Raw genomic sequence first — 20879 nt, forward strand, 5'->3', positions numbered from 1 at the left:
GAAATTTCTTTACTGTTGCTCTTTTCTTTGAATTTTGAAATGATACATTAGGACCTGAGTCTTTTCTGGACTAATTGTATCACTGATGTCCAGTTCACCAGCTCTGATGGTGAATGCAGTCAGCCCGTACTAAGAGAACTTTCTTATGCTTGGAAATTTATGGTACCTTTACCAGGGTATTTATTCTAGAATAATGTATTTGACCTTGTGATTGGAATAAACAATTATTCTAAAGCAGCCTTTTTGATAAAATTATCTTTGTAGATAAACTCTAATGTACTGTAAGTAAAGTTAGAATTTCGTCTTCAATACTCTGTCATTAAATGATTTGTCCTATAAGCTTTTATTGCACTGTGTTGTCCTCAGAAGATGTGTAGGAATTTCAGAATTTACAGTAAACTGTCCATTGACATTTTACTGGGAATGAAAAACTCAAGAGTTGAGGGGCCTGACACAATATTAGTGCCATCATATGCCACTTCTGCCTAGGCTAAGAGTGGACAGAATTAACTATTATTTTTAACTTAGCAAAGCCCAGCTTTAGCTGAGCTTAGTAGCCCAGTGTTAGTTGTATTTAAAAGAATTGCTTAGAATTTTTACTAAATACATTATATGTGTATGTGTGTTGTTAATTCTGCCATAAAAGTTATGCTGAATCCTGGGGTTAGGAACTGATTAAGAACCACTAATGTGCCAGATCTCTGGGTAAGGTATTATGAATTATTCATCCTGCTACCCTAGCGCAATCACAATAATGTCTTGGTGCTAATTAGCAGGTGGATGGGCTGACATAAAGTCAAGAGTACCCAGGAGATATTTTGTTCAACAGTTATTCTAATTCCTGCTGATAAGTATATTTTCTGCTCTTATAATTTATTCCTTATTTAATAGAAACAAGTCTTACTCTGGGGTCCTTTCTTTCCGTTATTTCAACATTTATTTTTTAAAAAATCAATTACCGTTTTAGGGTTAAACTGGGCTGAGAGCTGAAGCATTTGACAGCTTTTGGGAAAGCTGTCTGCAAGGTTTTATTGTTATGTCTTGCTATATTACTTTGTCCGTATTGGTGAGCTGCATTTTACCCTTTCTATTGCCTGTGAGCTTTTTTGTCTTGTATTAATCAGAGCAGAATTTGTCTTAGTTTTAATGAATGCAGAACACCTGTATGTGAATTGTAAAGCATAGCACTTGCTGTGGTAATGAATTAATTAGATATTTGTACATATTATTCTTTATGACTTAAGGGAATGTAATTTAAAACAGCTAATAGATTTCTTCTTTTTTTTTTTTCCTTTTTTTTACTTGGCCATTAGTCATTACTCTATTTTTCCCCCTTTCTCTCTTAAATCAACTCTCAGTGTTTCATTTTGTTTGACTTAATGTTGGCATGTATCATTGTTCATTAAAGGGATTTATCAGAAGTCAAACTGAAGGCTGTTCTCAATTCACGTTGTGTTTTGCATGTTGTATTACTGTTTCTTAAAAATTCCTATTTTTTTGAAATAAGACTGCAGCCTGAAACATAGCTTCATTAATGCAGATGTTTCGGTCTCACAGCTCAGCCTGAAAAAACCCCCACAAACCAAAACAATCCTCCCCACCACCTATTTCCCACTTGTTTTCTTCTCTAGCAGTCTTTTTCCTTCATTTTGTGCCGACCCTGCCAAGATTTCCTTCCTCCCCCACTCTCCCTGAAGAAATACATTTTGGTAACTACAGGAAGATGTAACTGGTGGGTAGGACCTCTTGATCGTACGAGAATGCCCAGCTTAGCCTGATCTTTGTGTGAGATGCGCACAGTTAGCCGTTCTGCTGAATGAATATCTTTTGATTCAGGGAGGAAGAGTATGAGGACTGAAGAATAACTTAGGGGAACTGATGCTGGCCTTGCTTTATGTCTCTCTCTCTGGCGTTTGCGTTTCTGCTCATCAACAGCGTGAGATATTTTTTCCTCCCTTTCCTCTCCTCCTCCCCTTTTCCTGTTTCTCTCCCTCAGCCGCCACATCCTTCCTAGTGCTGCTTATCACGGAGATTTTTCTTCTCTCTCTCTCAGTTCTCACTCTGCTGCGTATGATTAAGCACCTGGAACATTTCCAGCCTGATGACTGCAGAGTTTTGCAATGAAACTCCTTTGAGATTTACTGCAGTAAGGCTGCCTCTTGAAACGCACTGCTCTGAGGGAGTCAGCGTTTACGTACCCTAATGCCTGTCTTTGTATAGATTTTGAAAGTGCTTGGCATATTAAATGCGCTGTTGCTATCTGAGTAACAGCAACAACCTGCATGAGGGCTCGTAGTAGAAGAGTGTTTCGTTGTTACAAACCGTACAAACCCTTCATCTAGAAAACTCCTGTCTTCCTTTCTGGGGAAGTGTACAGACAGCGGCACTGGTGGACGCTCTGCTGCCATTGACTTTGGAGACTCTGCTTTTTGTGGGTCAGCCTGAAACAAAGTTGCATCTGCAGCCCTGCTCAAATCAGACAGGTTTCTAAACTTCGTATTATTTGAAATCTGGGCCTGAATAGACCAGCTGAGGTTCATCTTAGCTTCAACTGTAAAAAACGAGTCACTTTTGGTAGAAGATGTCACAGCTACAACATCACATTGCTTAATTGCTATGCTACAATCCCTACATCTGATTCTACATTAACTCCTTCTGAAATGAATGGTGGAGGGCAATTATTGTGCTAATTAAGCTAAATTAAGGTTTTGCTTAAGAGACAGTATGTGAAGATGCCTTGCTGTATAGAAAAATACTGTGTGATAGACTTGGAAGCTTCCTCAAGAACATTGTCCTAAGCTGTTGGACTGCAAGCTGTCCTCAAAGGGCACTGCTTATTTTTACTTTATCTTTTACTGAAGGCTGTGTACACTGATAAAACACTATGTATCAATAATGCCAGCTTTTTATTGCCAAGAAGCTTTTTCCCAGGGGTTTTATAGCCATTTAACATAAAGCTGATAGTAACATTGTCTGCTGGCTGCCCCTATCCGGAATTAAAAGACAATTGAATTCAGAAAGGCTATTTATCTTCAGCAAATTCAAACATTTGAAAGTATAATAGAATTGGAAGAAGGTCTAGAAAATTGAAAAGAAAGAAGATACACTCTTTACTTCCATCTTGGTGAGGGTCTGAAGGCGCTTTCAATCAATGGAAAACACATTTTCATTTGTCAGTTGGCCAGGTTCTTGTTATCTTGTCCTCAAGCACAAAGACCAGAATGAAGAGGGCAAAGGAATCTTCTGCTCCAGCCCCGTACAGGCATGACATAACATCTGGTTATCGGCATCGCTCTGACAGAGCCCCTGAGTAATTAGTCAGTCAGAGAATGGAAATATGTTAGAAAAAGTACCTTGTATTAGAAAAAGTACCTAGTGTATTCTATCCTGTGTGATTTCACTTGGTGTCCCTCTGGATATTTCTGAGTTTCTTATGGATTGTCAGAAGTCTCTCCACTAAATCACCATTTAAGCCATGCCTAAGCTTCATGTGACCATGCATGTTGTGGTTCAGCAACTCTGACCTAAATAACGTGTCATTAAAGTAGATAATGGAACTAAGATTTTTTTTTTTTAACAAATAGTAGTTTAAATTTCTCAAAATTTCTCTTTTATCCCAGCCTCCTATCTGTCCTTATACTCTGTCCTTCTATTCCTTTCCCTTGCGTCTATCCTTCTCCTAAGGCTCATATTTTTACCTCCGTTATCTTTTATCCTGTTCTTCCCTGAGTTCTCTTTTGTCCTCCCTGACCTATCTTCCCACTTAAAATACTTTCTTCCTGGCCTCATGGAGCATCGCCATGGTGACCACATGATGTCATTGCACTGGGAACAGTTGCCTAGGAAACCGTATGATGTCATTGCACTGGAGACAGTTGCCATGGTTACTGAGTTGGCTGAGGTAACTGGGAAAAAAGGGCTTGTCATCTGACCAGTGCCAGGAAATGTTCCCATTAATGGGAATAAAGAAGAGGCTTTTATTTATATTTTCATGTTCCAGGGAGGGCTGCCTGTGGTTCAAAGACCCCATTTCTTTTTCTGAAATAATGTGCTCCGTTGGGCTGTGTGATCTCGCTCACCTCTTTCTACTGTTGAATGTTACCGTGAACATCAAGCCACAGTAAAACGGGGAAAAGCTACCTTGTCCTGTGGTTCTCTGTAAGATGGGTTCCCACCTTCTATCGCTGCTTGATTTTTCCTGTTTGGTTCCTTTTGTTCCTGCGATGAATAGCCCAGCCCAGTTATTACCCCAGCAGATGTCAGAGATACAGTAACAGTGAATGTCGCGTGCCTGAGCTTGCTTCATCTGCACCAGGCTCTGTGTCTGTCTATAATTTGTTTTGCACTTCTTTCCTGCCTTTCCCAATTTCTACTTCGTCCTTGCTGAAATGTACCTGTCTTGTTTTAATAATTCCAGGCGTTCCAAGAAATGTCCAATGTGGAAAGTGAAGCAGAGCTTAAATAAAAAGTAGGAAGCAGCTATTAAAGACCAAGAAAGGTACGCAAGAACAAGTTTGTTAGCCTTTATTGAGTGCCTAGAACAATGTGTGAGCATGTGTGTGAGGTTGTTCGTAATTCACGTAAGGATGTGGGAATGCAAATAGCAGTTAGAACTGTGTGTCTAAGTCGTCCGTGTCTGTGATGTGCAGATCGATAGCTCTGGCAGAGTGTTGTGTGTTTATATAAACATACATATAATTGCTGTACGGATAAATAAGCTTTTACGAAAATGGCTTTTCTAGACTTTCTGCAATTTGAGTGAATTACATATTTAAGGTATATTAGACAAATTATGCATGTGTAAGCATTGCTACCCCCACATATCAAATAAAGAGTCTTTACTCTCAGTACCCATGTGGGTGCTCCATACAGTTCACTAGAAACTGTAGTTACAAACTTGCCGTTAATTAACCATGAAGTGAGCCCTTCTCTGACCCCCCTGTGTGTGGTGATCCTCAAGCTGAAAATCATGATTTGGGTTAAAAACCTTACAATTACTGTGCAGCTGAAAACAAGAATGCTACCAAAGGAGTTATGGAGAGTGCTGGTGGCAGGCCAGAGAGCTGAGGACTGAGGAGTTTTGGAGTGCCTGAACTATTGATTGAAATCCAGGGCTCCTGAAAGGGGTGGAGGCTGGAATGGGGGTAGCATCTCAGTTTTGGCAGAACTAGGTGAAGAGCTGGGAAGAGAGAATGTAACTTCATTGAGTGGGGAACAGAATTTCCAGACTTAGTTATGGGGGAAACAAAAAGGTAGGGGCTGGGTTTTTTGATGTTTGGGGTGAAGTAGAAAAAAAACTTTTATTGGAGTTTAATTTTGGATTCCCTTCCTCATACTTTAAAAATACTATTTATATAACTGTTTATTTGTTCAGTGTACTGCACAAAGTAATCTCAGCCTCTGTGCCAAAGTGACTGTAAAAGAAAATTGCGTTTCACATCTGTAACTAGGTAGGGCTTCAGGAAACAACAGCTGGCAGCGAGACAGAGCAGCTAATGGAGGTGGAAAGCAGCTGCCAGTCAGTGTTGAGGGGTTCCGAACAGTCAGGTGAGAGATGAGAATAGTCACTGGCCTGTGTTTCAGACCTGTGTGCAAATTCTTAACTTCCGACCTGATAGCAGTGTTTAGTTAATCAACATGCAGTGGTGGTGTTCGCAAATCAGGCCGCTTTGTTCATTTTGAGCTAAGGGACTTCCATCACTGTGGAATGTGTGTCAGCAATCTTGCGACTTTCTTGGGCTCTAATGGACTGGAACAGTCTTACAGCTACTAGTATGGGCTAATGACCACTTGTGTTACTTATTCTGTTAATTGGGCTTCAGAATGACCCCTGAACTTGGGTTTGTTTTATTTCAGCACTATGCCTGGTGACTTGGCTTTATTGTATTTAAGTACATTTTAAACGTTTACATTTGGAACACGTTTATTGGTAAAACATGAGAAAGAAAGAAAGAAAGAAAGAAGTTGGACTGTGTTTGTTTAACTGTCAGGGAGGTATAGGAAAAGGTTAGTAGAGCTTATATTTTTTTGGTAAATTTTACCTGGAACCAGCAGTCAGGTTCATGATTCATATTCCAGCTGCCTGCCTCTGATCTTTCACCAATGTCAGGTTTTTGTAAATACTCAAAAAATAATTGTATGCTGTGATATAGCAATACTGGAAGCCTCATATAGATAAAGAATTACAGATTTGTTTTCCACCAGTGTCAACACTTGGGGTATCTACCTGGTAAAATTCTGTGTATAGTAGGGGAGGCAGCACGCAGTGCTGCAGGATAGACAACCCTGTGAGCTACGTGAGCTCAGCTTCTGCTGACTAATGCTTCCATCTACTGGAGACCTTCGTTCTCACAGTATTCACTCGGTACTGTACTCTGAGATCCGAAGTCTTGTTAATTAATACCCCAAAGATTTATTAGCTATGCATTATTATAATAAAAATAGTTCCTCTGTCATATCAAGTAGCTAACACAAAATGCTTTTATGTGCTCTATAGCTTTACGTTTGAAAGATGTGTAATTGTCTGCCGATCTTGAATCAACACTTCATGTGTTATTCTAAAATATAGTATCTAAGAGAGTAGTCATATAAATTAAAGTACAGAATCTACGAACATCTTCCTAGTGGGCGATCTTGTGACTTGTGATACAAAATAGTGTTTCCAGTAAGAGACTTCAGAGGCTGTAGGACTGCCCCTTTACACTTTATGAGCAAACAGGACGGGGGCAGACACCCATTGAGACATGATGCGTGTTAGCGTTGGGCCTAGAAAAGTAGACTCAGCATTAGTTACGCTGCTACAGTACATCAGGGTCTTTGCCTATGCTCCCTAAGCCCCACTGGTGGAGGCAGTGAACACTACTGGGATCACTACTGATTTGCCAGTTAGTGGAATGAAAGACTCTTCTACTGGTGGCTGAGAAGAAACTGAACAAGGGGTGGCTTCTGTTTTTCTCGTTAGCTAATCTTTGAGCACCTTGAAGTGTCTGATTAGAGAATTTTGGAATAAACTTGTTTCTACAGACACGTACCTGTAGCCCAGCTAATGGGCCACAGGTCCCAGCCTGCCTTTCTGTCCTTAATGAGGGATTCTTCTCATTCTTTCCTGCAAATCCATTGATTTGTTGAAAGGACAGCATAGAATGGTTGCTCTATCCTTTTGTTATTTATCATTCTTGTTAGGTTTTGTAGGAAAAGTGCACAAATAAAAAGAAACCACCCCAAACCGTAAAATTTGCAGAGAATAAATAGGTTTTGTTCTGTGTTACTGTTATTTATGACAGTGCTGTTAAAAGTAATAATATCAGAGCACCTTTGGACTTGATATAGTGGCATTACAAATAAATATAATGTGCTTAAATTAGATATAAGTTGTAAATTTATATATAAAGCAAATGATAAAGTATATATAAAATTTATAAGCTTATATGTAAGACTAGATGTACTAGTTAAAGGAATAATTTTAGAAGAATTTATTCAAACTATGTAAATTTTTGTATATAGTATAATCCTGTATGAAGATACACACAGCTATATTTAGTTTTATTTAAATATATTTATTTATATTTGTATAAATAAACAATACTTAGCACAGTGCCTTTATAAAAAGGACATAATGTCAGAGCACCTTGCTTCTGCCTACCTGCAATCCATGCAATTCTGTGCCCTTTGGGATCGTTATTACACTGAGATAAGTATTGTCAGTTGTTCATGTGAAAGCTTGACATGCTCTCCATGTTGGCCTTCAGCAACTAACCCTGTAGAATATATCAGCTTTTGAATTTTATGTTACTGTTAAGCTTCTTGAAATACCTGTGCTTGATAAGGTGCTATGTTGTTGGGGTGTTTAACTTAATTATACAGTAACCACGCCACGTGCTCTTTGGTTTAAGGCAGGGAGTTGGAACGATGTTCAAAAAGCAAAGCACAGGAATGGATTTCAGGGGTTTAACGTTTTTAAAATGACGAGAACGGTAGGAAGTACAGACTTTAGATTTGCATTGGTTGTTCTTCTACTGTTAAGGAAAAATAGTTCAAGATATCTTCCATTGATGATACTATATGTTTTTTAAGTAAATTGATCCTGTGTGCGGGTGTTTCTGTGCTTTTTTGAAAATAAACAGCTTAGTACTTCTAGGCAGCATGTATTCTGCCCTGAGTGTTGAGAATGCGGGGAAATGAATCTGTGAGTGGTAGGAACACTACAGCCTACGTCCAAAATTAATAATTTGTGTGACCAAATAACTGCTGTTTACCTTAGCAGCCATCAGAAGCTACCTTTGAGTAGGACTAACTGAGCTGGATGTGCAGTTTAAGAAATTATGTGGAGCCCAGAGGCGAAAACTTAGGCATTTATCGTTTTCCTTGTGTTCTTACTTCATTTGCAGGAGCAGCAATATCTGGAGCTGGCATTGGTAGTCATTTGATAAAAAGGATTTTCTTGGAGTTTAAAAAAAAAAAAAAAAGGCTGTCAGTCCATCATATTATATATGCAAATAAAGACAGAAGAAGTGCTTTTCTCTGAATGACCATGCAGGAGCACATTCCACTGCTGATGTGCGTGCTTTCATCCTCAGAGTGTTTTGGCTGTCAGTATCTTTATGGCTTACATACCATCTAGAGCCTTTGCAGACTGTAACTCACACGTGCAAGTCTGTCCACTATGGGCTTTAATTTCTTTTTACTACTTTTGATCTGAGATAGAGCTACTTACTGTCATTTTTAATGGATACATGTGCTCTTGCTGCTTCAAATAGTTTTCTCAGAAAGTTATTAATAATTTAGTATTTAGTCAATTGACAACTTTGAATTTTCATTAGGAATCTACTTAGAGTGGCCTCAATTGCCTCTTATGTGATGTTGCTGTAACTTTGGACAGTGGCATATCCCAGGGAAATTATGTTTTCATATGTTCTTCACCTTCTAGGATTGTAAACATAGGGATGTTGTGATCTTGTGTTGCTAGACTGATTCAAATCGTAAGTTGGCATCAAATTTTAGAACCAACTTCCTAGCAGATGAAGAACATGAATACGAAACTGTTGCACCACAGTTGTCTGTGACCAGATTCACGAAAACTGATGACAAATTTTTCATTGGATAAAGTAAAAGACAGAGAATGTTTCAGGGTAGTTTTCCCCTGAAAAATATATTTATACAATGTTAAGCACAGTATGATGCTCCTTAAATTTGGAGATAATATTGGTTATTTTAAAGAAAGAAAAGTGTCTGTGTGTGTACAGGAGGAAGGCAGCGTAGGTATTGATTTGAGCAGTTGAGTCATGGAAATCAATTTACTTTTCAGTTCCTGGAGAATGAGCATTGCCGCTGGTTATTCATGGCTGCCTCATACTTTCTACCTTTGTGTCTTCGATGCAGCAGAGAGCAATTCTGTTCTGAAGCAGAAAGTTGCTGTGCATTGGCTGCTCTGTTAAACTGGGAATAATGATTTCTTTCCAATGGTTGAATGATGCCATGATGGCAACGTTCACTGGTGAAACGGTGACTGACGTACCAGTTTGCAAGCTTTATGGAAGTTGCCTTCTTGACACTTTTGTGATGCTCTGTTGTACAGTGTTGAGGTTGGTTTTGAATATCACTCTATTACATCTTGTGAAATAGCAAGCAGAGGCAATTTCATTGTAATATTCTTGATGTTCAGTAATGCTCAGCTTGGTGCAATAGCAGCTGGGAAGTCCTGATTACAGTGACCTAGCCTGATGTGATGTGACTGAACAAAGGAGAGAAATTAAGCAGGGTTCTCTGTTTACACAAGCTTACCTGATGTAACAATTTTGCTGTCTTCTTTTCTTCCCTATGCCACCTGTAGTGGTTCAGTGCACACCTTATTTACTCATTTCAGTTCTGCTCAGTATGATTTGTAGAGATGTCTCTCACACTAATTTTTCCATTGTGTATTTTGGTGCCACTTCCATCTTCTTTTTTCCTCCCTATCTATTAGATCTTGCTTCCGTGTGTTTAATAATCCTTTCATTGTGTTTCTTGGTTCAGATGGAACAATGGAGCACGCTTTTTCTATGTTTGGAATTGTTTTTTTCTGAAGTTTCCGATTGCTTTAGATAAACAAGCCAAACAGAAAAACACCAGTTGTAACAATGGGAAAATGGGAGTTTCTCTTTCTGGAACATAAATCAAAAAAGAGATAAGATGTGGAGGGGAAAGAAAGGATCTGTGGTGTCCCTCTGAGGAACATTCCAAGACTGTCAGTGAGATGTGTTCAGCATCATCCAGAGAACCTCTCTTACTCTCTGCAGTTTTATAGCACCAAAAGTAGCTTTCAAACCAGGAAAGGAAGTTTCTTTTTATTTTACTGAGTCCCACGTTGTGTGAGTGGATGCCTCTAGAACTGCGTCAGTGTTTCCCTCCTCATGTTGTAGATTTTGGAGCACCTCTTAGCACTGAAAATTCCATCTGATTGCTTTCCAGAGAAGCTCTAGAGACAACACCTGTAGAAAAAGCCTGACTCGCGTCACCATGCAGCAGATCATCAGCATCCATCCGTTTCTCTCTTCTGTCCCTGCCTCCAAAAGCAGAGTGAGTAGCACATGAGTCTGTATAAGCTGACTGTTAAATCATACTTAACTTCACCTCAGTTAATAAGTTCTTGTTATGGTGTGCCTGAAGCTATCAGTGAAGATGTCGAATGCAGAAGCTAGCTCTAACTCTATAGAGCTCTCTTTCCTCTTATTCCTGATACTGCTGCCAATGGATGTCAAAGTGGGATACAGTTCAGTGTAGCCTCCCTTAACTCTAGGCACCGCGTGGATTACTCGCCCATAAACGCTTTAAGGTGCTTATGGATCACGTGATTGTGCTCTGTAGTAGTTACATCAGATACTGTGTGAATGACAGTCTAAGAATATAAACAAGTTAATTATCTGGTACTTTGTGTTAGAGGTTAGAGGTTCAGTGTCCCACCCCCTTTTGCCTGTTGCTGTTTTTATAGCATTACGAAGGTTGGAGTCAGCCAAGATTTATACGGCATTAATTAGATTACTTATTTCCAGGGACGTGACCAAAAAAAAAAAAAAAAAAAAAGTGACCTTTTCAACATCATTTCCCACCTTCAGTCTCTGGTGAAGATCAGTCCTGGCACAAAGTTTGTTTGCTGTTTTTTCCATCTTTATAATTGCAAGTTTAGTTTTCTGGGAAGGCAGACAGTTCTTCCATGCTTCTTTCTTTCCAAATATATGCCTTGTTCCACTGAAAGACATTCACACATCCTCTTGATAAAAAAAACCCACAAAACAAACTTCATTTTGTGTGGTGAACAAACAGTGGCTGTGTGAAAACCCAAACTTGGTGCAAACATCTGCACGTGAGGTGAACTGTTTGTAGAACGAGGCTTTTCTGGAATGCGTAACAAAATCAGAAGACACGGGATTGTATATGATAATAAAGTTGAATTCTCTGCCTTTCACTTTCATTGGATTTAAGATGAAAGTACTAGAAAGATATAAAGTCATTGCCCAATCAATGAAGTAATTGATTTATCAGTATTTTGTAAACAATACGTGCAATGAGTGTTTCTGGTCAGTGCCTGTTAAAGAAGTAGGCATCCACAGCCTTGTGTGACCAGCAGCCTTCATCTCCCATCACTAAAACTGTCCTGGCTCAAGGCTCACTGGGGTTGGAAAGTCCTGCAACCGGAGTTTTCTTCTCTCTGCCAGGATTGGTACCCTGCAAAGTAGGTTTGAAGCTATTCATGGAGTAGAAAGAGAAAGCAGTAGTTGCTTATATATTGTAGCAGAGGACTCTGCTTTTTAGAACTAAGAGGTGACTACCTTTTCCAGGATTTAATACACAAGAAGGCTATGGAAAATTTTAGTAGGAAATCTATAACGTATGGTTTTGTTGGTTTTTTTTTATGAAGAGGAAAACCGAAAGTATGTACAAATTACAGCCTCAAAATAACATTATGGGATAATTCAAAATTTTACTAATAACCATAATTTTCTGACAAACTCCAAGTTATTTGTTTTCTTTTCAGACTTGTACATAGGGCTTTTATATTTGTTATGAAACAGAATGTTAGAGGCATGTAAGAGTGGCACTTTAATGATCTCTGCTGACTTCAGACATGAGAATTAGTTGTGCCTGTGCAGATTCATCAGAAGTCTGTTTATTCATCAATATGGTTTATGTAGTTTAACATTTGTTTTCTGTGGATGTGGGATGCCCTCTTGTGATCTTCAGAAGATTCACAAAGCACGTTGAAGTTCTGAAAAAGACTGCAGCCTATTTCCTGTAACAAGTTGTTCTGCAGAAAAATATGAAACAAAATAAGCAGCTTGTTTTTTCTCCAAGATTTCTTCAGAATGAACCAAAGTGCAGCCTCACTGGCCAAATTTAATTCCTGGAATACGACCCTGCTTGTTTTCATTGTAGAATTTTTAGGTGGATAACGAGGAAGTTAATGAAATTATACTGATGTGAAATAAGTGAGGATAGTTCCACAACATTGTCTTTTGCTTCAATAAGGACTGATCACTGGCTTATGTGCAGTAGGAACCTTACAGATACTAAAAGCAGGAGACTGCAGTTTGGGCAATTTTATAAAGACTAAGGAAGGCTCTCGCTTTTCTGCCACATCACCAGTGTGGTCCTCGCTTTGTCAAAGAGTAGATCCACTCTTCTGAATTCATAATGTTTTAGAAACCTTGTCAGCTGGGATCTCTGGCATGGTCCTGTACACAGCTCATACGCAAACCTTATTAAAAAGCACATGACGTGTTTGTTGCCAAGGAAACGTAAGCCATTAAGCCCTAGAAGCATAATTCATAAGAAACAAATATTAGCTATTAACATCTACTTTCTCCATTAGTGCCATGAAACCTACATGAAATAGCCTTGCAGTCTCCTGGCTAATGGAAATGACATAACTAGAGAATGAAAAGGCGAAACGAGGAATTGCAATTCACTGAGCTCCAAGTATGGCCAGAGCAATGAGAATGCAGGACTGTGTATGTTTTCTTCTCTTGTGTTGATAATCCACTGAGCACCTGTTTATCCTACTTGTGTTACCGTATATTATGAATCACATTAAGGCAAGCCTTTGCCAAGCAAAGCGAGATCAGGCCTACATTTTCCAAGAGGTCTGTTTGGAATATGGAAATAAAAATTAGGAATGGGAAAAGGGAATGGTGAAGTATTTTCTATTGGTTTAAGTTTTAATATCTTAGCCATTTTAAATTTGACTTCTGTGGGTTTAATATGTGTATTCCATTATAATTAGCTAACTCACAATAAGGTTAACACAAAATGTGGTTATAGATGGCTTTTTTTAATTTTTGTGTTTTGGTCAATCTCAATTTGCTCTTAAAATCTAGAATCTTTTTTCTTCTTCTTCTTCATCCTTCTCTTTCTAGTAATTACATTGGATTCATTACTTCTTTCATATTAATAGTACAAACCACCTGGAAACTTCTTGTGAAGAACCCATTGCAGCTACACAGGCCACTCTGTGCCAAACTTCCACTGTGCTTGTATTCTAGCAAATATTTCTAGCAAAAAATGGTGAGGGAAGTGAATCTGGCTCAATTTTTGACTGGTCTAAACAGTTGCCACTCCTAAGTGCGATCCAGGACCCCGGACAGTCAGGACCCCAAGGCTGGCCTATGTTATTGTTGATACGTTGTGGTCACACTTGTTCAGCTTTGGGATCAAGAAGTCAAAGGGAAGTCAAAGTCATTATGGCCCTTTATTCTCAGCTGTTCCACTGATTTTGAACTATCCTTTCTGTATGTGACAGGAGAATTAATGTTGCTGTCTGAAAAAAAAAGTACTGATTTTACTGATTATAGTGGGGTGAGACTAATGAAATACCGGAATATGTAACCTCAGGCTCCAAGTCATCTACCAACAGTTCAGTGTAATAAATCAGTTGTTGTCAATTGAAGTCCATTGTCAGCTTTGCTCAGACTTTATTCAGGCACCATACCTGCGACTCCAAAGTGAGGTCTGTGTAAGAACTGAACAAATAGTGATCAGGAGCTTCCAGACGTCGATCGCCCCCACAGCCCTAATGTAGTTTCAGTTAGCTCCCATGCAGTTTCTGTTCAGATAAGTCACAATAAAGTAATGGCACTGAAGTATACTCTGCTTTCTCTAGGGTTTTATGGGACTTCACCTGATAGCAACCTCAAGGATTTGGCAGTAAGTGAGTACTAAGAAATTAGTATATGACACCATTGACTTTTTTAGTGGCATAATTGTGAGAATGTGCATCAAAACTGATTTGTGAGCCTATGACAGTATACCTGAATGCAGAGATGAGCTTGCTAAACAGCCTTGTGTAACAAGGTGGCCTCTGAAGAACAGGAAACGTATCAGATATCTCCAGATAACATAATTTATTTTGAAATGCGCCTCCAGAGACCACGAAGGGCAGGGCAAACTTCAAAGTTAGATCACATTGCTCAGGGCCTTGTCCAATGAGGTTTTGAAAACAGAGACTTCTCAGTCTTTCTGGGCAACCTATTTCAGGACTTAACCACTTGCACTGAATTTTTCCCTGCCTATATCCAGTCACAATTTCTCCTGTTGCAATTTGTGACCATTGCTTCTTGTCCTTTCACTGTGTACCTCTGAGAAGGGTGGCTCTGTCTTCCATGTATCTGCCCTTTAGGTATTTGACGATGACAATTGAATTCCTCTCCCAAACCTTCTCTTCTTGAGGCTAAACAAACCCAGTCCCTCAGCCTCTCCTCAGGTGTCATGTGGTCCAGGCACTTACTATTTTAGTGACCCTTCACTGTACTCTCTCCAGTTTATCAATATCACTTCAGTGACGGAAGGCCCAAAACTGGATGTGGTGTTTGAGGTGCTGCCTCACAAGTATAAAGCAGGGTTCCCGTCCATCAGCCTCCGACCTGTGCTCTTGCTAATGCAACCCCATATGCACTTAGCCCTCACCATCGCAAAGAAATGTTGCCATTGCTGGCTCATGTTGAGTTTGCTTTCCTCTAGCCTGTTTCATGAACTTATTCTGTCCCAGGTGCAGAACTTGTGTTTGTCTGTGCCGAATTTCACAAGGTTCTTGTTGGCCCATTCCTGTAGCTTGCTGAGGTCTCTCTGAATGGCAGCCCTGACCTCCGGTGCATGAATTGGTCTCTTGCATTTGATGTCATCTGTGAACTTGATGAAGGTACATTCTGTCGTATTGTCAAAGTCCGGGTCATTGATGACGATATTAAACAGTATTGAACCTGATATAACCTGTAACCAGCTTTCACTTAGACCTTTGAGCCTGATGGTGCAGCCAGTTTTTGACCCACCTTTTAAGCTCAGTCATCCAGTCCATACCTGGCCAGTTTGGCTACAGTGATGCTGTGGGAGACCATGTCAAAAGCCTGCTACTCCATGCCCACAGAACCAGTTATTTTATTGTAGGAGGCAGTCAGGTTTATCAGGCAGAATTTTCCCTTGGTAAATCTGCAACAGCTGTTTCCAGTCACCTTTTTTGTCCCTTGTGTGCCTGGAAATGACTTCTGGGAGGACTTGTTCCTCTTCAAATAAGGAAAATTCCCATGTTTTACAGCGTGGTCCTAGCCGATTTCAGTAGCAGAAATTAAAACTACAGCAGCAAGCTGGTCAAAGACTTAGAAAATTCTGCTTTGGTGTCCTAAGACAGAATTACCCCTCTTGTCAGTTTGGCTGGGGTAAGGCTGGATCGCTAGCAGCTCAAGTCTGATGTGGCTCAGGCATGTGAACACGATCTTCCAGCTGTACATATCTGACAGAGCGCAGGTGCAGTATTTGTGCTAGCTGTTAGCACAGTATACAAAAGGATGTCCTCAAATGTGCTGTGTCCTGATATCCATGTGTCTTCCTCTATAAAGTAAGAAATCAGGTCACACTATATAATGTGGGAGTTTGTGAAGAAATTTATTCTTTGAGATTAGCTTCTTCCAGGTTCAATATCAGGGAAAACACTGGGCTGCTGTGAGGACACTTGTGCTTCATGAGTGCCTGGATACTGTGCCATTTTTGATCTACCATTCAAACACAATTTTCCAGGCTGTAGCAAAAAGCAGCCTGAAACTGCCTAGCAGCTGTGCTACAAGCTGCTCTTTTCCTTTGAAAGCTAGCAACAGAGATGCATGCAGACTCCCTTTGCTGAGAATGCAAGTTCCTGCTCATCACGGAATACACCTAGTGAAAAAACGGCAGAAGGGGAGGTGCAACAGATGGAAAAGGCTGCACTACTAGAACTTTCTTCAGATGCTGACAAGACATGTGAATCAACCCTGAAGGGCTTCAATTTGTCAATCTAAACAGTGTCTTGGTCAGCCAGGAGCATCCAGAGTACAGGATTGTTCTGCAAGCGTCCAGAAACTATCAGTGGAAGCAGGATTTTGTAATGGGAGAAACATTTATGTTATTGGGTGGGGAACCCAATGCTTATTTGGCAAAGCAGCAACCAGCATGGAGCAGGCACTGAGCAGTGAGAAGGGAAGCCTTGGAACCTGGGACTGCCATTGCTCTATTTTCAGGCAGTTTGGGACTTAAAATCCGCCATCACAATTTCGGAGGTGACACCATCCATGAGGAAATTTCTTGGCCTGTTGTTATGGATACACAAGTATTAGTAGCAGGCTTCCTTTGTGTAGCTGTAGGGAGTTAGCTTTACTGTTGTCACCTCTGACAATGAAAGTTGTCCCCTCCTATTCCCAAAATGTTGAACAAGTATGTCTTGATGGATTTTATTTAACAGTGATTTGCTCATAAGGGTCACCTCGGTTCTGACATGGTCTGAGGCACCCTACGTTCAGATTCACTGAAGCATCTGATCATGATGAAGAGAGTCTTACGTGGTAAAATGAGTGTCTTTTCTATTATTGCTGGTTGTTCTGGACTCTTAAGGAATCATTAACAAGCAGTAAAATAATAGCCACTCTTAATCAGTTTGGTGTCCTGTGATTGTACAAGAACGGTTAGTATTCTCTACCCCTTGTGATCTCTGAGGACAAGGGTACGTTTTAAGTACTATTTCAGTCAAGTGAGGTAATTTCTAATGAATGAACGTGTAAAAATAGCTTTTTATGTGTTTCCTAGTTTGGAGACTCAGCTTTCTTATGGAAACTCCTATTACTGATACGCAGGAAATCTCTTAGGATTTTTCTAAGTGGCAATATAGTCTAAAAATTAATGTTTCTAGATGTGGAAATCCCAACAAGTTACAAATCTTCAGTTTTCCAGCAAACACACATGTTTATTCACACACGTGCTATTTCTCTTGACAACCAAAGAGCCTAATTTGTGTAGTCTTCAAAATCTTTTTTTTATAAATGTGTGGTTTGCTTACTCTCTAAAGTATGCAGATCAAATTTTATCTGTGAGCACAAATGGAAACTCAAACTCTAATTGTCCCTCTGGGCTACACCCAGAGTGGCCTGGAATGTGAATCTCTCATTCTATCTGTGATCTTTGCATGATGTTCCCAAAACATTTACACTTCTTTTGCATGAGCTTAAAGGAGGATCACTGACATTTGAGGAGTTAGAAGATATTTTTGCTATTCTGGGACTAATCTCTGAGAGTAGATTGTGAACTTGTATTCCAGTGTTATGTAGTCCCTCTGGATGTGATCTGTTTGGATGGCAATGGAAGCTACGTTCTTATCTGGGGTGACTTCAGTACTCAACCTGATCTACACAGGTAAGTCTTACAGTCCTCAACACAGTTTCCAGTAAGCAACATCCTGATGATATGAAACTTCTTAACCGACACTGAAAAGTACGTTTTAAATTTTACACACCCTTCTTAAACATAGTGTACTACACTTTGCAACTGCACCTGAATCACAAAAGTTCCACACCTGAAGTATTGTGAAAGTAAAGGGTAATTCAAAGCTAACCGCCTTCTCTTGGCGGTAAGCATGTATAGAGAACCTGTCATCAATGCTTAATTTCCTTGCCCAGTTACCACCCAGTACACATTAACAGTCTTTAATATGTCCTAAGCTATCAAAAGCTTTATTCAATGGTCCTTATTTCTGATAGATTACCACATATGGATTTTACATACTGCATTAGTGTAGCCAGGTTGTGGGGAAAAACCATAGAAATTATTACTGCAAGTATAAGTAATAGAATAAGTATAGCTGCTGAATAAGTTGGATTTAGTTATGACCTATTCTATGTATCCATTACAGATCATGCTGAGCCCTGAGCTTTCTGGCAGTTAAAGGGGCTGTCAAAAGCTATCAAAGCCCATAGGAGTTTTTTCTTTCAGCAGTATTACTTGGGAAATAGGTGAAGTTGATATGTCTTGCTACTAAAAGCGTTCTTTATTAGGCTGTTATTGATTTCCCACTCCTAGTTGCTAGTAGTACCCTTCTCTGGCTTTAAAGAAGAAAACAAGATGTTGAATCCCCATGGAACAAATATGACAACTTTTATGGCTTTTTTTTTTTTTGGGGGGGTGTGGGGGGGAAGCATTCCAAGAATTTTTCTCCCCTCCTTTCAGTATTGGTGTGATTATCCTGTATATGGATGTGTTAGTGTTTCCATTTAACACTGTTGAACTGAATAGTTTGGTATATGATACTAAATGTGTATTCTAGATTTCAGCTACAGATTGTGCAGTGGATTGCATGAATGAAAAATATTACTGTAATGACTGGTTTTGGTAGAAACCTTAATTTTTTATCCAATCTTGGAGCAAGAGCCTGACACCATTGAAGAGAAAGAAAGGAGGATGCAATGCTGACTTTTTAGTTCCATTATGCTAATCCTGGGGTGGCTGTTTCAGGAATGCGCAGAACAGCTCCAGGAGGTTTTCTCCCCGAAGAACAGTTCTTCTGATGGAGAACATCCATAACTGAGCATCACTTTCATCCCCTGTATTCTCTACATTCTGTAGCGGTTTGGGGAATACCTGCTTGTCCAGTTAGTCAGGCTTTCTGGTGTTTTGAGTTGCCAGATAACAGGAAAGATACGGCTTTTGAAGCCAGGGTATTCCTAAATATTTTCCTTGTTGTGTCTGAGTAGTGCATTCTTAGGTGGTAATCGGCCTCTGTGTTCCCTTTAACAAAGAAGGCGGCAGGTGTCGATAACATTGAGAATGCGAATGTCTCCTTGACTGTTGCCTCTGCTTTAAGCACTGTTTCAAATGAAAAGCGCTCTCAGCACCGTTCTAGACGTGATGTCTCCAACATCAGCAGCCTGTCTACCTGAGGGATTTAGCAGTGTCAAAACTGGGAGAGCGGACTGGGTTCAGCAAGAGCTGTAGGCATTTTGAAGAGTTTCCTTACTCTAAAGAGACTGCTATGTTTAATTACCACTTTGTCCGTCTTTCTAGTTTAGCTCCTTATATCACCACGTGAGGAAACAAATTTCACAGCACCTGTAAAGATCAGGTGGGGGGGTTTTTTTATGTGCTGGTATCATCAAACACTCATCTAAAAATGTCAGCGACCAGCTTATGCCTCAGTCAAAATCCGGGAAATATCCACACCCATCAATATGTCATCTTTTCACCAAGCACTGATGTTCTGATATACATGGGAAAATCCTCACATAAATAGACACATTACATGTACTGGTAAACATATATATCACAGATTGAAATAACATAGATCTAATGTATGAAACTATTAATCTGTGAGGTCCATGAACTAAAATTCCTTCTGGAAATGTTCAGCTTTCTACAAAATAACAATTAAAATCTGTCCAAAGACTGCATCACACTGATTATGGGGGAGATTTAAATGATGAATGTTTATTATTAAATTCGTTTTATAAATCTTCACATCTATTTTGGCAGTGCAAATAAAATTATAAAATTCCTGTATATTGAGGATTCAGTTTTAGTAGTCATGAAGTTTTGCTGTGGCTGACACTTGGCACAGTATCAGAAGGCTTCATGAAGTATCTTAAACAGAATGTATGTAGCTACTTGAATTTGATTGTTCACCAGACTAGCTATGAAACTCATGACCAGATGTAGTTTTAATCGGATATGTACAGTCGTTAAAATTATGGTTGGAATAAAAATATTATGCTAGCAAAAACATGTATAGTGAAGCAATATCTAAATCAAAGCTTTGAATGTGAATGAGTGATAACTTTGTTACAGCTAGTGAGCTATTCAGCTTTTGCTGTACTTAGCCATGAGCCTCTCATGCCATTCTGGATTATAGTTTAATTAACATTTTAAGTTCTGATTTCCACAGAATTTAGAAATTGAGGGATGCGTCTTTAACAGGAAGGGCGTGGTTGCTTTGGAATTGTCTTATTGCTTCACTCTAGCAGTGGACGCATGTTCCTTCCATTCATGTTCTCCTAGGAGTTCAATTAGAGGTAGGAGAATCTTGAGATGTGATATACAGTTACAATGATTCCTGTGATCATAGCGTTTTATGAAGTTTTCAAGTTCTGTCCCTGTCTTGCACTCAACGATTACTAAAGTAAGAAAATATGTCATTAGTGTATATCATGTGTTCTTTTAGTTCAGGATACATAGCTCATGACTAGACTACTTTTCACATCTGCCAGGAAAGTTTACAGATTTTTTTAGATACCAGACTAGGCTAGCGTTTCTTCTGGAAATAGATGCAGGCTACTGCCTTAATGTCAAAAGTAGTAGTTTTGTAATAACTTCAATAGTTAGTGTTAAGTTGATTAAAAAGATTGAAACTATAGAACAATTTTTTTTTTTTGAGATTTTATAAGTTGGCAGATCAATAAGATCTCACTTTAGAAGGGATCTCCATTTCATGCCAAAATGACACTTGTGTCCTTTGTTCTGTTCGAGATTCTGTCAGAACTCAAAGTCTGACCAAAAAATACCTCTGCACAAATGTATCTGGTAATTTATCAATACTTTTATTTTCAGATAATTTTAGTATATTTTTT

The 20879-nt window shown here is 39.3% G+C and overlaps 1 protein-coding gene across 2 annotated transcripts in view; it reads left to right on the forward strand.

Annotated features, from left to right (window-relative positions):
* Positions 1-3970: 3970 nt before the first annotated feature.
* The window catches only part of SLC5A1 (solute carrier family 5 member 1), a 52117-nt gene continuing 35208 nt past the window's right edge, over positions 3971-20879 (forward strand). Inside the window, exons 1-2 of one of the 2 annotated variants that reach the window (XM_075516369.1) lie at positions 3971-4158; positions 4418-4498. The gene's annotated coding sequence lies outside the window, so the exon portion shown is untranslated. Of the gene's footprint in view, positions 4159-4417; positions 4499-19973; positions 20325-20778; positions 20833-20879 lie in introns of those variants that run through there. The other variant, XM_075516370.1, reaches the window with a different exon arrangement.

Source organism: Mycteria americana, chromosome 13 (assembly GCF_035582795.1).
Source record: "Mycteria americana isolate JAX WOST 10 ecotype Jacksonville Zoo and Gardens chromosome 13, USCA_MyAme_1.0, whole genome shotgun sequence".
NCBI lineage: Eukaryota > Metazoa > Chordata > Aves > Ciconiiformes > Ciconiidae > Mycteria > Mycteria americana.